Source organism: Eublepharis macularius, chromosome 1 (assembly GCF_028583425.1).
Source record: "Eublepharis macularius isolate TG4126 chromosome 1, MPM_Emac_v1.0, whole genome shotgun sequence".
In the NCBI taxonomy this organism is placed as follows: domain Eukaryota; kingdom Metazoa; phylum Chordata; class Lepidosauria; order Squamata; family Eublepharidae; genus Eublepharis; species Eublepharis macularius.
In genome coordinates, this window is record NC_072790.1 from 36,621,016 (window position 1) to 36,634,839 (window position 13,824).

At 47.2% G+C, this 13,824-nt stretch overlaps 1 long non-coding RNA gene across 1 annotated transcript in view; it reads right to left on the bottom strand.

Annotated features, from left to right (window-relative positions):
• Window positions 1-8,141: 8,141 nt before the first annotated feature.
• The window catches only part of LOC129341245 (uncharacterized), a 36,158-nt gene continuing 30,475 nt past the window's right edge, over window positions 8,142-13,824 (bottom strand). Inside the window, exon 3 of the long non-coding RNA XR_008598116.1 lies at window positions 8,142-8,200. This is a non-coding gene — a long non-coding RNA (uncharacterized LOC129341245). The remainder of the gene's footprint in view (window positions 8,201-13,824) is intronic.

Sequence of the window (13,824 nt, forward strand, 5' to 3'; positions counted from 1 at the left end):
TTCAGTGCACGTGGAAACAGCCTTGATTGACACACTGGAGATCTGATTGGCTAAGCAGATTTTTAAAAACATTGATTTCAGCAGCATCTGCCACCACAACACAACAAGTCCATTTTCTTCACTGTGAAACTGAAAGTAAGCTGTGTCTCTGTAAGAATATATTTTTAAACAATACATTCCTTTTAAAAGGCATCCTGTCAAGCAGAGCTTCTTCCTGAAAAGTTGAAGTCTTACTGTTATTCATAACCTCACTTACTGACATTTTGTGGTTGGGTTTGCCTCTTGTGGCAGCCATTTTGTGGCTGACACCACTTCATGCGGTAGCCATTTTGTATTTTTGCCCGTCAGAGTTCCAAAGTTGCCCACAGGCTTAAAAAGACTGGGGATCCCCATGTAATATTCCTATGGAAGAAGAAGGCCAGTTTTTTGTGCTTTGGGTCACATCAACTGGAATCCCCCCTGCTATAAAGTTTCTGCAAATAAATGCAGGGTTGGGATAGAGACTAGACCTTCCACACGGATGCCAAAATCACATGAGCATTGTAAAGCACAGGAAGGAGGAGATGCAATTGTAAATCCACCTTTCCAAAAATCTCTTGCAAGTGCATTTAAAACTGTGTTTCTCCCACACCAGAAACCTGTTACCTGTGCACCGTGCCTTTTGGTTTCTCACCCATGTACACCAATAGTGAGAGACAGGCTGAAAGGTGCTTCAAACCAGCTTGTACTGTATTGATATGAAACTTGCAGCTAGGAATGACACCTGATTCTAGCTTCTTTTGGCAAAGGCAAGGTGATACAAACGCCAGCATTTTGACCAGACAAGCGTGTTGTGGAAAATAATCACTCGGTCCAAGTTTAAAGAAGCTGCAACACTTTATTTAAGCAGCTGTTATTCTACCAAAATGGAGACGTACAGCTATGGTGCAGTTATGTTTTATAAGTTTCAGAACAAAGAAACCAGTATTCACTGGCTATTTTCTAATAGATTATAAAATGGTTTCTACAAGCATCATCTCTAACTAATAATTGATAGGACTGTCACTTAGAGCTAAACTACTCGAGACAAATTACACGAGGATGTTCAAGTGAAGGGAGACTCAATGTTAGCCAGGATGCATAGTTTGAATTTCACGTGTCTCTACAGAGCCAGCAAAGATCGCTCCTCAGAGGATCCTCTTTGCCTCCCCGAAGGCTCTGTCAAATTATTAACAAACCCTCTGAGAAGCGATATTTGCTGGATCTGTAGAGATGAAATTAACAAACCCTCTGAGGAACGATCTTCGCCAGCTTTATAGAGAGAGGTGAAATTCAAAATACGGTTCCTGGCTAACATTGCATCTCCCTTCACTTGAGAGCATCCTCGTATAATTTGTCTCGTGTAGTTTAGCTCTCAGTCATACAGAACTAGCCATGGTGACTATCGGGAACCTCCATAGTCTAAGTAAACTTCCGAAAACCAATGCTTGGAAACAACATCAGGAGAAGACCTTGGCACCTATACCCTGTTTTCTGGCACTGCAAGGAGTCTTATGGCCATTCTGTGAAGAAGGACGTTGGACGAAATGAACCACTGGTCTGATCCAGCAGGGCTCTTCTTATGTTCATGTTTACGGGATGATAAAACAATATGAATCTACACTTTTTCTTGGAATTTATGGGGGGTGGGGAGGGCAGCACTTCATCAGAGATGCTTCTCTAAGCACCTCCTGAATCCTGCAGCTACCACTGGACTCCAATTTTTTTTAAATGAATATGCAAGAAAGGCTCCTGCCTTTGGTGACTATTTTCCCCAACAAAACTGATTTTTAGAAGTTTTCACAAGATGCTGGCTGGGGTTCTGATTGTACAAGACCAGGGCTTTTTTTCAGCTGGAACGTGGTGGAACAGAGTTCCGGCAGCTCTTGAAAATGGTCACATGGCCGGTGCCCCCGCCCCCTGATCTCCAGACAGAGGGGAGTTTAGATCGGCCCTCTGCACCACCGGCCATGTGACCATTTTCGCTGAGGGCAATTTAAACTTTTTAAAACTCCCCCCTTGTTCCAGCTGACCGAAAGTGACATCATTGTGCAGTCCTGAGCTCCACCACCTCTTTTTCCAGAAAAAAAGCCCTGTACAAGACCTACACTGGATGTCAAACTGAACCCAGGATTCTGATCTGGGTGTTTTTTTTAACCCTCAAGGTTTCTCCAGTGTAGCTGCCCTTTTGCATGGGTATCACTTATTTGACAGTTTTTCCTTCCCCAAAAGCCATTTCCTAACCAGATTATACAAAGCAGAGCATCTCTTCCTGCCTCTGGCCCCATTCATCCATCACATTGCTCTCCCTTTATTGAGCATTGGGAAATTCATCCTTTACAGGAAAATTTGCCCTCCAGAGAGGAGAGCCTCAAGGTCATATGCGATCTCTTCAATCATCTTGTTACAATAGAGAGGTTCAACAGGCACTACAAAGACAGAGGAGGAGGCAGGCAGGCCATAGCTAGTCCTAAAGCAGCATCAGCCCAGCACGCTGAAATCAAGATCTCCTCCGGCTAAGATTTCCTCTGCAGGTTTGTGCACGCACATACTAGTAGGTTCAGTCTGGGTAAGCCAACATCAGCCATCTCTAGGACTGCAACATGTGTCTGCTTTATGGTCCAGTCCCGGAAGACAAAGAACAGACAAGTCAGCACCTGAAGTCTACCTGCAGTTACCTGGCTATACATAACTATAGAAAAGAGGGCTATTTTTTCATAGCAGCATCCTACCTTTTGTGGTAGGATGATTGGTCAGAACACTTGCACTGTTCATGGTTGTCTGGAAAAGGACATTTTGTCAGGTGCTGTGTGTCACACAGGAGAGGAGTTGTTCCTATAGGAACTCTCGTTTTTGGCCACTTGTTCAAGATTCCTTCTCTCCATTGCTTCTGCCTTCCCTGTGTAATGTCCACAGGCTAGAAGCAGACTGTAAAAACAATTTTTAAAAGAACAGACCCCCCCCCCTTAGTAAAAAGCCTGGGAAAAGAGAAAGTTTGGGCCTGGAACCTAAAAGGGAACAGGATAGGCGCTTGGTGAGTCTCAAAGAGGAGGGCATTCCACAGGGGAGGTGCCACCACTGAAAAAGCCCTGTCTCTGATTGCTGGCTGCCTCACATCTACAGATCTGCCCACCTGCTCCTTTACTTCTTCTTCTCCACATTCAACAATAGCTAGGGTTGCCACGTCCCTATATCCACTCAGGGCCGGGGTGCCTAGGACTTAACTCGCACTTCCCAGGAATCTTTTCCTCGTGTGCACATGAAATGCGCACATGCTCCCAGCTCTTGCATGACATCACTTCCTGGAAGTGACTTCATCGTACCAGTCATGGATGTGCTCCCACACTTTGTTCAGGGCAAATTCAGCCCATCTGGGATCAAAATTGGCCCCAGCAAAGCACAGGAGCATGTCCTGTGGCTGGTGCAATTGTCTGGCGACGCCGGCCTTTTGTCCACCCTCACCACCAGCCCTGCAGCAGCAGGCACCCCCTTTAGGCCCTGCAGCACAGCCTCTGGCAGTACCTCAGTTTCAGGAGCCCCTACAAGCCTCCAGGCCTCTCTCACCCTTAGGCCAGTTGCAGCCGACGCCCAGTTACAACTCTGGGGAACAGCCTGCAGCCACTCAGCAGACTCCCCTGTCTCCTGCAGTTGCCCAGATGGCTCCACTTCATCCAGGCTCACAGGAGGTTGCCATCAGCACAAGTCAGGCAGGCCCAGGCCCCAAGATGCCAAGGGAGCCACTGGGGAAGGTTCAGAAGCAGCAGGGGCGAGCCAGGCAGAGAGCAGGCCAAATGCCACACCCTAGGTGGGGATAGAGTGGGTGGGGTCAGGAGACTGCAGAGTCTACCCAGCCCTCCTATTAGATAGGCTGGGAGCAGGGCCGGTCAGGGAGACGGGGTGACGATTGGGGGCAGAGCCAGGGAGGTGGGGCCAGGGGAGGCCTTTAAATTCAGGTTCCTGTGAAGGCCGAAAAGGATTTTGCAGGGAGAGACAGTTGGAGCGTGCTGCAACTCCCAGGGCAGGAGAAGAAACAAGGTGGTGCAACCCCCTTCCCTGCCCATCTGAGGCCGGAGGACACCTGCCTGGAGAGCTGGTAGGATGGCAGGCCATCAGGAGAGGGCGCCAGTGAGGGAGGATCCTCACACAATAATGGCACTTCGCCCTGCCAGGAGTGCATTCGAGGCATGCTTTCCCGGGTTGCCTGCCAGTGGTGAATGATCTCCTGGGGATTTGCCACCTCCTGCTGATCGCCAGTGATCAGCGGGCAATGGGACCAACCTCTGGAAGATCACCCACCACCAGCGGACAACTGGGTAGCCTAACAATAGCCCTAAGAGATTTCTGTCACACACATATCCCCCCAGATCATCAACAACAACCCAAACTCACATAAACATCAAGTTGAGTGAACATATGAGTGCAGAAGAAACAGCAGCAGGGCCTGGATATAGGGGGAGAGCTTTTCATCAACACAGAGGCAGCTCCAAATGGGACGATACTGTTCATTTTCTAACTTCCTAGATGTGTGGTGGTGGTAGAGAGTGCCCTCAAGTCACAACTGACTTATGGCGACCCCTGGTGGAGTTTTCATGGCAAGAGACTAACAGAGGTGGTTTGCCATTGCCTGCCTCTGCAACCCTGGTCTTCTTTTTTCAGGTCTCCCATCCAATTACTGACCAAGGCCAACCCTGCTTAGTTTCTGAGGTCTGACGAGATCAGGCTCGCATAGGCTATCTAGGTCAGGGTTCCTAAAATGTGTGAGTGGGCAAAGTGAAAATCCCAGGTCTTCCTGGCCAATGGTATATTAGGCTAATAGACATGTGCAAATTGCCTTGGACAGTGATAAGGAGGACCAGCCTGGCTGCCTATGTTCAAATCCCATCTCTGCCAGTCACGCTGTCTCTGCTACAGGAGTGTACATTTTCAAGATTTTGGTGCAGACAGTATTTGCCATTTGTGACATCCAGAGAAGCCTGAGTTTTAGCAGTTCAGGTATGTACCTTAGGTGACAAACTAAGCGTTAGCAGTCAAAAGGGAGACTCTGGTCACCTCCCTCAGGGAGGGAGTTTCCTAGCCTCCAAGAAGGCAGGCCTTTTATGTCAACCAGTAACACTGGATTGTCCTATAGCATCACTTGATTTCCTGGGCCAGGAGGATTATGGGCCGCCTGTGAAGGTCCCATCTGGACTGACTTGTAGGTTCCTCTTCCTACCAGCAGCAAGGAGACAGGGCCTGGTTTGCAAAGCTCCTACAGTCGCATCACTTTAAAAAAATGAGGATTTCCATGAAAGACTCACAAAAAAGGTAGCTGCAAAATCATTCCTGAGAAGCACACCAAACTGTTGTCCAGAGTAGGGTTCCCAGGTACAGCCAGTGGTGGGAAAACTCCCAGGGGTTTGCCACCTTGCCTGCCGACCCACCTGTGGTCGGCAGGAGGTCGCAAGCTCCCAGAGGTTGCTTGCCACCGGCAGGCACCCCAAGAATGCACGGCATGCACACGCACTCCCAAGGGGCATGACAACTTCACCACTGGAAGTGACATTGTCTTGCCCTCTGTGGGAGTGTTCCTGTGCTTCGTTTGGGGGCAATGTAGGCCCCAAATGGGCTAAATCAGCCCCGCACAGAGCACGGGAGCGCTTCCGTCGCCTGCGTGACATCACTTCTGGTGACGGCGTTATTGCGCAGGTGCCAGAGCGCGCACATGCGAAGAAGACCTTGCTGCCAGCATGAGATAAGTGGCAGGTTCCTCCCCTCCCAGCAGGAGGGTATAGGGACCTGGCAACCCTTTGTCTAGGAGGCAACCAGAGAAAACCCCGTCTCTCCTCCCATTACAAAACTACAGACCACAGTCATTCCCCCCTCCTCCGCATAATTATTCAATTATAAAGATTACTGTATTTCAGTTTAGCAATTATAAAACTGGGGAGGTGATTTCCATAGCTGCCACCCATGGTTTTAAAAAAAGTCAGAGGAGCATAGTTCCAAAACCATTGTGCAAGCAATGGGCTGCTTTCGGTATAAGAGAATTTTTGCTTTTCCCTTTCGGATGGTGGCGCGGCTTAAGGAACTGATGGGCAGACAGAATTGTAACTGCATTGTTAGCTGGATGAGTACATTCCAACACTTGCCAATAACCGAAAGTAGAACACAACATTATTAAACAGACAGCCTTAACATAACTTACTGTACACACTAGGATTTCCCTCTTGTATCCCCAAGAAGTGCTTCCTGTCCCAGCTACCCTTTGATCCCTGAACGAGAAATTATTCTTACACTAACTGCAAAATTTGGGCTGGGAGAAAACAGTCCCACACTAGGGTTGCCAGATGACTCCCCCTCGAAAAAACAAATGGGGCCCCCAACACTCACCTGACTGCTTCTCTTCTGTAAAAGGATTTGTCTGGCTTCTGTCCATTTGGGTTGTCGCCTATGCGTTATGTCAGTCTGCATTCCAGCTCAAATGACTCACACAACACCTTTCTTGGGTTAGAAAATGGCCACAACTTTATTGATTACAGCTTGATGGAGCATTGGCCAGGCACCTGGGCTCGGATCCCCGTTGGCATCAGAGGGCCATCCTGCCGACCGATGCATCCTCCACCAGCCCCATGCTGGCCCACCGTAGCAAGTGTCATCCGCCACCAGTACATGCCAGGTGGTCTTCACTTCCCAATCCATTGGGGTGAGCAGCCCCATGGCCCACTCACCCTATTGGGATCCGGCCCAGTGCTACAAAACTGCCAAACCCATAAAGTTGCGACAGTCCTCATTCCAGTCCATGGAAGCGGTGGGTGGGAGGGAAGCGTGCTGCTCCTGCCGACGCTCTGGGAGGAATGGCGTCGACCATGAGGCTGGACTGGAGGTGGGCTGGGCGTTCTGCCCCATCCTGGCTGACCCGCCTCCACTGCATCCTTCACAATGGCAACAACCCAGCCCGCCAGTAATTCAGCGAGCTTCTCTTAACATGTGATTCACTTGGCAGGCTCCCCTCCTTCTCCTCCTTAAGTGCCTATTTTAATTTGTGCTAGAAACGAAGAGTAGCTTGAAGATCTAAAGCAAAATAAGACAATGAACTTCTTGGGTTTTTTTCTGTTGTATCTCCCTTCTCTCCATTCTCAGGGAGCCCTTCAACCTATAATGAGGGATCTACCACTGGGACTGCAATTGTCTCCCCTGATGCTACTAATTTGCTAGCTGCTCCCTGCGTGAAGAATCGAATAGCATAATTTTATTTCCCTTGATGGATAGATATAATTGTTCGAACCTGTGCCTTTGCAACGGGATTGTTATTGAAAGCGTAACTGTTCACTTTGCAACCAACAGTTACTCTTCATGCAACAAGGTGATGCCGAGAATGTGTGCGGTTACATGGAGGATTGATTTTTTTCCAAAATTCAGGTTTTTTTAGCTCTAGCTGTTGAATCCTCTTGTTGTCTTTTTTCTCTTTTAAAAGCAGGATTTCTTTTTGGAGAGAAGTCAGTGCACCCTTTTGTAACTACAGCCCTTGCGGTGGTTGTATGTTACACACCACAAGGTCAAAAAGAGTCCAGTAGCACCTTTAAGACTAACCAATTTTATTGTAGCATAAGCTTTCGAGAATCAAGTTCTCTTCGTCAGATGCCTGATACAGATACTGGCCAGTATCTGTATCAGGCATCTGACGAAGAGAACTTGATTCTCGAAAGCTTATGCTACAATAAAATTGGTTAGTCTTAAAGGTGCTACTGGACTCTTTTTGATTTTGCTACCACAGACTAACACGGCTAACTCCTCTGCATCTAACACCACAAGGTGGTGCTCTAGCAAGACGGTTGGAAATAGGGGTGCCAAATCCTCCAAGGGCCAAACTGTGGGTGGGGGCAGCAGACACTTGTCCTGCACTCACCCATTGCCTTGGAAAATGATGCCATTTTCTGGTGCAATAGTAGTGCATGTGTACTTTGCACCCGTGCCTCCCCTCCAGATGCCTTCCCTCCGCCAGCCAGATGAATGGAGGTAAGGGGCAGGGGCTTGAGGCTGCAGACTCCTGCCCCAAGAGGGGGGATGGCACCCCTAACAGGAAGGTTTGGGAAGACATTGCTTACCTCTGAGCATCTACAAAATGAAATTTTCTAGTACCTCACCTTCCTGGTCCTCTTTTTTGGAATTCCTTTTTGATTAAAACCAGAGTGATTCCAAATTCCTAAAAAGAGACAAAGAAAATGGTTTGGTTTTCAAGGAGAAATTGGGTGAAGGGTAAATTGGGCTTTTGGAGAGAAAATTGGGTAAATTGGGTTTTCAAGGAGAAATTGGGTAAAGAGGAAATAAGAGAATTTCTCTTAACAACACTGCCAACAATACACAACCTTACTTCCTAAAGTTCTGCTTCATTTCTTGTTCTTGTAGCAGTAGAAAAGAGCAAGAGTCCAGTAGCACTGTAAGACTAACAAAATTTGTGGTAGGGTATGAGCTTTTGTGAGCAACAGCTCACTTCTTCAGATACAGCTAGAATGTACTTGTCACTCAGTTCTCTGACTGAGTACCATGTACTGCTGGCGTACCCAATCTTGTTGAGCCTGTGAGTACTTTTGGAATTTTAAGAATGGAGAGGGTGTGTCATGACAAAATGGCTGCCATAGGAGTCAATCACAAAATGGCTGCCATGGAAAGTTGCCAGGTACGTCCTGGCAACCAGCAGGAGGTAGGTGGTGGCATGGTAGAAACAGAATTGTCATCCCTGGCCAATGACATCACTTCCTGCACAACCTGGAAGTGATAGTGTTGTGCCTGGGTCAATTGTTTAGCATTCAGACAAAAACATGTATGTTTTAGGCCAAGTGTTGAAGAATTGACCACAGTGCAACACTGTTGCTTCCAGATCGTGCTGAAAGTGATGTCATCACTCAGGGACAATGATTATATGTTCCCCCATTTTGCCAGCTTGTTTCCTTCCACTGATCAGCTGGGGATTGGCAGGCAGAGGCAAGGATTGCTGAGAGATTGCTCACCATAAGTGGGTACCTGGCAAGCCTACTGCCATGGGGTGCAGGACTCAATCACAATATGATAGGAGGTTACAAGCTAAGTGTCAACCTATGATTGAGACAGCTGTTTTCAAATAGGTATTCCTGGCAGACGCAAAAGTGGTACGTCTCTTAGGTTCTGAAGTGCCTCCAGCTACAATGAGATGGAGGAAAGCCAGCATGGGCTATTAATTTGGGAGGAGGAGGACATGGGCACTAAGAAACACATCACCATAGTGCCAGGGCCAGATTAAGGCAGGCTGAGGTAATGTTACATTTAAGAGAGTTGCAGCATTACTGAAACAATGCTTAAAACTTTAAAACTTTTTTTAAAAGAGACCCCTCATAACCTGAAGCCCTGAACTGTACCTTACTTATCTTGTGCATAAATCCAACTCTGCATGGTGCTTCAGTAGTCTGGGCAGGAGTCTGGCAGGTGTGGACATGGGGGGAGCACTATTGGAGTGACAATATTACATCACCTGGAAGAGATGTCATCCCTTATTGGAGTGTTAATATTATGTCACCTGGAAGAAATGTCATCCCTTTCTAGCAATTGCTGGAAACTGGCAATTCCTAGAGAGGCATGAGGTTAGAGTTACTGGCAATTCCTAGAGAAGCATAGCATCACTTCCACATTTTTCCTGGAAGTGATGTAATGCTGTCGTACCAACAACAATTTTTGACTTTATTTTTCTCCCATCAGTGAGGACAATATTCTCAAGGTTGGACCCATGTGCAATGTCACGTCCAGTTTTTTGCTGGTTAAGCCATAGAGTTTTGAGAGAATCCTAAAGTGTCACCCCAGTGTGATGATGTCACTTCCCATTTTTCCTGAGAAGTAACCTCATGCTAAGGGGCCCTCTTCATTTCCCCACAACAACCTGTTCAACAGCAGCAGGGAATGGAGGGGCCAGGCTGGGGGGGTCTCCTGCTGTAGCAAGAGCCTCTAATGCTCTCCCATCCTGCCAAATGAAACATTACAGTGCACTCTACCACAGGAGGACTCTACACCTCATTCTACTGCTTGGATAGAATACAAGGCCTACACTTTTGAACAGTATTTTACGATAGTACATGTATGGCAGTATCTTTGAGAAATGGATTATAAAGTTCCATTGCATGACTTTACATCAAAGGGGTATGTATGACTGCAAAGCAGCCAATCTCTGGATTTGTATCTCTGCAGGTTCTCTCTTCCTCCATTGCTCACCAAAGCCCTCTCCACTTCCTGAGAAAGAAAAATAGCCCCAGTATAAAAGAGCTCTATTTATACCTCTACTCTTTAATAGATTTACCGCCCTCTCTCAATCTAAAGGGAACTTTTGACTTCTGCATAGCAGGAAGGAGCTCAAAAAGATGTTGCTTTTCCTATCGCAGGGTGGTTGGCCTGCTATGGCCCTTCTTTTAAAACATGGAGCTGAGTTAGCAAAAAATGTCAGCTATAGTTTTAAACTTTTAGTTGCTCTCACATGGGCACAATCAATTTTTTAAAAACCCTGTTTTCATGATGAAAAGCAATTATAAATGCTTCATCTGAACTATGGGAAGAAGCAACATGCTATTAATATAGGAAAATAATCCACATATTCAGAAAAAAGCACTGGTATTGTACTGTTTCAGCTTGCCATGGAGGAACTCCAAGACCAAATGCTCCTCAACATGCAATGCATGTTGCATTAAGTGTGTTGCATGAAGTGGTGACTAGAGATGGGCACAGCAATACAAACTAAAAAAAAGCCACGAACAGCCCAATCAGCTGTTTGCAAACAAGCTGTAAGTGAGGCCCCATTCTAAACGAACAGGTGGTCATTGCAAGCCTCATTCGTTGCTGTTCGTCAAGCCAGACAGTCTGGCACCTGCAATCAATTCCCTTGGCAACTCAGGCAGGGATTGTCTGAACTCTGTCTGAACTCCTGCTGTTGCCCTGGAAACCCCAATCTAAGCCCAATTTATCTTGATTGGCAGGTCTTCCTTTCAAGTATGGAGCTCCAAATTTGTTACAAGGAAGCAAAGAGCAGGGGGGAGGGGGGCTCCCACCTCTGGTTTTGCAGACAGTGAGGGAGAGACAGTTACTGTTGGCATTTTGAGAGAGAGACAGGGAGAGTGCATTGGAGCTTGAATTTTCTTTGTGTGTGGTGGGATAGGAATCTACCTCCAAGTTCCAGGGCTGCTACCAGGCTCTGGGCCAAGATATTATTTATTACTAGTAACTTTCCTGCTGCCTGTTCAGATAAGGTTTCTGGGAATGGTGTGGTAGGGATCTACCCCTTCAGGTTCCAGGGCTGCTGTCAGGCTCTGGGGTCAAGCTGTTATTTATTATTGGTACATTTCCTGCTGCCTGCTCAGGTAGGGTTTCTGGGAGTGGTGTGGTAGGGATTTTGATGGCTGGAGGAGAGCCTGCTGGCCCCCACAAACAATGAACAATGACCATGTTCGTGAACAGGTCATGTTTGTCAATGTTCATTGTTCGCAACGAACAACGAACACCATGTTCGGGTTTTTTTCTGTTCGTGCCCATGTCTAGTGGTGATCCTTGGATAAAGAGGTCTCCAACCACATGAGTTAGGCCTAGGGTTACCAGTCCTGTGCTAGGGGCAGGTTATACCCCGCTCTCACCCTTTGCCTCCCACCACCACTTACCTGGCCAGTGGGGAGGAAAGATGGAGGAACATACCTCCCAGGGGGTGCTCCTGGGTGACACAGCATGCTCCCACTCCACAGTGGGCCGATTTGAGCCCCGAACGGACTCAATCGGGCCCATTTGGGACCTAAATTGGCCTGCTGTGAAGTGCAGGACCTCTCCAGGGCCCTCCCAGCAGTTCTCTTCTGCTCCAATCGAATTGGACCCATTTGGGGGCTAAATTGGCTTGCTGCAAAGCATAGAAGCACTCCAGGGCCCTGCATGATGATGTTGCACCGCCCCGGAAGCACTCCCGTGTTCCACAGTGGGCCGATTTTATCCTCAAATGGGCTCAATTCGGCTGGCCACAGAGCACGGAGGCACTGCTGGGAGGGCCCTGTAGAGCTCCTGCACATCACAATGGGCCAATTTAGGCCCCAAACAAGCCAAAATTGGCCTGCTGTGGAGTGCAGGAGCACTCCTAGGGGCAGCACAATGCCCTGCACAATGATGCCAATTCCAGGAAGTGACATCATCACACAGCTTGGGGGCACGTGTGTGCGAGCACCACAAGAAAGGTGAGTGCTGGGTCTCTCACCTCCCACCAGGAGGGTAAGGGGACCTGGCAACCCTAGTTAGGCTACTGAGGCTGTTAATATGATTGTAAGAACTATAAAGAGTTCCAAACCTCAGAAAAATAGAAAAGAGTCCAGTAGCACCTTTAAGACTAACCAACTTTACTGTAGCATAAGCTTTCAAGAATCACAGGGCCAAGCTACAAGTGACGCCTGACACAGGTTGGACACTTGTCAGCTTCCCTCAAGTTCTGATGGGAAATGTAGGCATCCTGGTCTTGCAGCTTGGCTCTCTGACTGCTGTCCAATGGACTTTTCAACTGTCACTTGTCCAACATTCCGCCAAGCTGCCTACATTTCCCATCAAAACTTGAGGGAAGCTGACAAGTGTCCAACCTGTGTCATTCATCACTTGTAGTTTCGCCCACACAGTTCTCTTCGTTAGAGCAAGGCTCCATTCAAAACCTCAGAAAGGCTCCATTTTCACATACAGCTAGTGCTGTAAACACCATGAGGAAAACTAGGGATTCTGGACTACCTAGACCACTGTTCTGATCCAACCAGGCTGTTCTTGTGTTCTTACTTTATAAGGTGCCCCTCTGGAGTAGTTGTAGAGCTGCTACGCTCCAACTGAGACCTACAGTTCTCAAGGAATCACAGCTGATCTCTAGACTACAGAAATAAGTTCCCCTGGAGTATATAGCATCTTCGGAGGGTAGACCCAATAGCATCAAATTCCCACTTGAGCTTCTTTCCATCCACAGACATAACCCTCTCTAGGCTCCACCTAAGGTATTAACCTTTACACACTTTTGTCCTCCTTTCTCTTTTTCTTTTTTTAAATTCTAGATTCATTGTGTGCTAAGTCATGTATGTTTAATTTATGTCTGTGATATTTTTATACCACTGAGGAAGGCCGAAACACATCTGGGTTTTATTGGTTTTATTGGAAATGAGTTGTACTATTATACCTTTATATTAGTGATTTTATTTTATTTATATACAAGATTTTAGTACTTATATGTAGAACGATGGTTGTTGTAGGTTTTCCGGGCTGTATTGCCATGGTCTTGGCATTGTAGTTCCTGACGTTTCGCCAGCAGCTGTGGCTGGCATCTTCAGAGGTGTAGCACCAAAAGACAGAGATCTCTCAGTGTCACAGTGACACTGAGAGATCTCTGTCTTTTGGTGCTATACCTCTGAAGATGCCAGCCACAGCTGCTGGTGAAACGTCAGGAACTACAATGCCAAGACCATGGCAATACAGCCCGGAAAACCCACAACAACCATTGTTCTCCAGCCGTGAAAGCCTTCGACAATATATGTAGAACCATATGATCTTTTAAAATCTAATTTATGTATTTATAATTAAACTTTGTACCAGTGTTTTTAATTCATATTTATTCATTTTCAACATTTTTATTTGTTTCTGTTGTTCCAACCTCCTTGGTTATCCTCCACCCCCAAATCTCCAGGAATTTTCCAAGCTGGAGTTGGCAACCTTATATAGTGACATGAGTCAGCCCTAGAACTAGGGTGGTCAGCCAATGGCTGGCACCCAGCAGAAGATGGGGGACAGAGGCATGGGTGTACCATCATAGCATGT